Here is a 3,452-nt window from a genome sequence, read left to right as displayed (position 1 = left end):
TTTTTTTTTTTTTTTTTTTTTTTTTTTTTTTTTTTTGAGGTGGAGTCTCGCTCTGTCGCCCGGACTGGAGTGCAGTGGCCAGATCTCAGCTCACTGCAAACTCCGCCTCCCGGGTTTACGCCATTCTCCTGCCTCAGCCTCCCGAGTAGCTGGGACTACAGGCGCCCGCCACCTCGCCCGGCTAGTTTTTGTATTTTTAGTAGAGACGGGGTTTCACCGTGTTAGCCAGGATGGTCTTGATCTCCTGACCTCGTGATCCGCCCGTCTCGGCCTCCCAAAGTGCTGGGATTACAGGCTTGAGCCACCGCGCCCGGCCAAGGGAGATCATTTTTTATTTCATTCTGTATATTTGAATTTTTTACAACATGTATTTATGGATTATTCACATAAATTATTATTTTTTTTTCATGGGTCACTGAGGCTTTTTATTTTAAGCACAAAACCACCGGGCATCTTGCCTGTGGCCACCCTGGAGATGACACGAGGCTCACATGACTCCAGACACTTGGTGGCAAGTAAGGCGAGAGAAACAGTGATTTGGGCCAATTACACGACGGCAAAGCTAGAGCTGCCAAACAGGGCTCCGGGGAGCTTGATTCTGCAGAAGTTCTAAGGAAGCGGCACGGACTCCACGGCGGTGGGTGAGGGGCGCTAACTAGCAGGAACCCCTGCAAGCGTTGGTCGGGGCCTCGAGCTGCCCGAGCTGACACAAGGGGAGGGGTCTATTTAGCCAACAGGTGACCGAAGGGCTTGCCTGCCCACAGCTTACTTGGCCAGGGGGTTTCTGAAGTTCCTGCCGGCAAACTTAGCCTTGCTGCCCAGCTCCTCTTCAATTCTGAGGAGCTGGTTGTACTTGGCCAAGCGCTCAGATCGGCAAGGGGCACCAGTCTTGATCTGCCCAGTGCACAGCCCCACAACCAGGTCAGCGATGAAGGTATCTTCAGTCTCCCCAGAACGATGAGACACCATGACACCCCAACCATTGGCCTGGGCCAACTTGCACGCCTGAAGGGACTCGGTCAAGCCAATCTGGTTGACTTTGAGCAGGAGGCAGTTGCAGGACTTCTCCTTCACGGCCTTGGCAATCCTCTTTGGGTTGGTCACTGTGAGATCATCCCCAACTACCTGGATTCCTGCACTGGCCGTGAACTTCTGCCAAGCTCCCCAGTCATCCTGGTCAAAGGGATCTTCGATAGACACCACTGGGTAGTCCTTGATGAAGGACTTGTACAGGTCAGCCAGCTGATCAGGTGAGATGTACCTGCTGGGGTCATCGGGAGACTTGAAGTCCAGGTCATACTTCCCAGACCTGAAGAACTCGGAAGCCCCTACGTCCATGCCAATGACCACCTTATCAGTGTAGCCAGCTTTCCCAATAGCAGTCTTCAGCAGCTCCAGGCCTTCTTTATTCTCCAGGATGTTGGGAGCAAACCCGCCTTCATCCCCCACATTGGTGGCATCTTTCCCGTATTTCTCCTTGATGACATTCTTCAGGTTGTGGTAAACCTCCGCTCCAATGCGCATGGCTTCCCTGAAGTTTGCTGCACCGACTGGGAGGATCATGAACTCCTGCATGGCCAGCTTGTTACCGGCATGAGAACCGCCATTGATGACATTGAAAGCCGGGACTGGCAGAATGACTTCAGAGTTGCCAGCCAAGTCAGCAATGTGGCGGTACAGGGGGACCCCCTTCTCAACAGCACCAGCTTTGCAGACGGCGAGGGACACCCCCAGAATGGCGTTCGCACCAAACTTAGATTTATTTTCTGTTCCATCCATCTCGATCATCAGTTTGTCAATCTTCTCTTGTTCTGTGACGTTCAGTTTCTTGCTAACCAGGGCAGGCGCAGTGGTTTTATTGATGTGCTCAACAGCCTTTGAGACACCCTTCCCCATATAGCGAGTCTTATCATTGTCCCGGAGCTCTAGGGCCTCACAGATACCAGTTGAAGCACCACTGGGCACAGCAGCTCTGAAGAGACCTTTTGAGGTGAAGAGATCAACCTCAACAGTGGGATTCCCACCAGAGTCAAAGATCTCCCTGGCATGGACCTTGAGAATAGACATGGTGAATTTCTAGCTGCTGGGTTTCGTGGCCTAGGAGAGGAAGCGGCGGGTGCAGCAGACACCAAGGTGAGTGTGAAGCCGGCGAGGTCTGCGAGGTCTGCGTGCTCCGGGTCCCCACACCTAATCACATAAATTATTTTTTAAAAGGCATAATGGGATTCAGTTAAACCATACTTTCTAGTCATTGTGTGCATATTAATCAAGACTTCTATTATTTCAAGTAGCTCTTAAAGTTTGTGAAATACTTTCTAATTTCCCCCTCAATTTTGCTTGCCCCAGTCATTTATTTAGTAAACCCTTTTCCTCACTCACAAGTTAATTCCAGTTTTGTCAGAAGTACAACTTAAAGTGGCTCCAGGCTCCAGGTAATCCTGTTCAAAATTCAGGAACTCAAGAAATTTGGATGGGTTTTTGTAACTAAAAAAAGGTTTAGATAATGTGTTCTATATCTAAACTCATAAATGAATATATGTGGTACCAAGGGATACTTTGTATTGCTATCTAGGCACTTTTGCACTAATGTTGCCTTTAGGGAAGTGGTTTATAATCCTTGGGTGCCCACTGGAAAAATCTGTGGAACTTTTAAAAAATACATAGATGCTTAGGCACCATCTTTAAAGATTTCGAGTCTATAGTTGTCAGGGAAGCAAATGTTCTTTAGAAATGTTTTTTCCTAAGAAGAAGAAGAAAAAAGAAATGCTTTTTCCTAAATCTCGATCAGTGATTATATGTGTAAAAAAACGACATTACCCAGAGAATGACTGAATACAGAACCTTACGGAATGCAAAAGCTAAAAAATTCAGAGTAAAGTTAGGGTTTTTTTGGGAGGAAGGGAACAGAATTGGTTTCTGCTAAACATATTCAAAAGCACCAAAAAAGATGAAAAACAATTTTAAAATACCTATTTTTGCACCAGTGGTGTTTTGCAGTATGTAGTCTTCCTCGGAAGCCATGTACTGATAATATAGGGCAAAGACTGTAAACAAATAACTAACATAATCCTGAGGTTTATTTATCAAATGCCAGTCAGTGGAATCTCTGACCGGCTTTTAAAATGAGGGCAGTTTCATTACACTGGCATACTTGGCAAACCAGGTTAATACAGAAACCTTGTTCAAGATTTTAAAAATGGAGTAACACTGGTCAGCGTTTGGTATGTGAATATAATACACCTACTGAAAATCTTCGCATACATCATGAAAACTTGCAGGTAATTTGTATAGCTTGAAATGACTTTAGAATATTATGCATAAAAGGGACTCATCAGGAACAGAAAAGTGGCATTTTTTTGTGTTTCGACTACAAGTTAGAACCCAACTGGCTTTGATGTTATATTAAGTAAATTCTAGAGTATGTGGGGCATAAAATCAAGCTCCAGAGTAAG

General features: G+C 46.1%; 1 pseudogene across 1 annotated transcript; it reads right to left on the bottom strand.

Annotated features, from left to right (window-relative positions):
* Positions 1 to 397: 397 nt before the first annotated feature.
* On the bottom strand, positions 398 to 2,138 carry LOC104653985 (annotated as a pseudogene). Its single transcript, XR_004058103.1, has one exon. The product of XR_004058103.1 is annotated as an alpha-enolase pseudogene (transcript).
* Positions 2,139 to 3,452: the final 1,314 nt, after the last annotated feature.

The sequence above is a fragment of the Rhinopithecus roxellana genome, chromosome 6, assembly GCF_007565055.1.
Source record: "Rhinopithecus roxellana isolate Shanxi Qingling chromosome 6, ASM756505v1, whole genome shotgun sequence".
NCBI classification, from domain to species: Eukaryota; Metazoa; Chordata; class Mammalia; order Primates; family Cercopithecidae; genus Rhinopithecus; species Rhinopithecus roxellana.
This window is presented reverse-complemented; position numbering and strand designations above follow the sequence as displayed.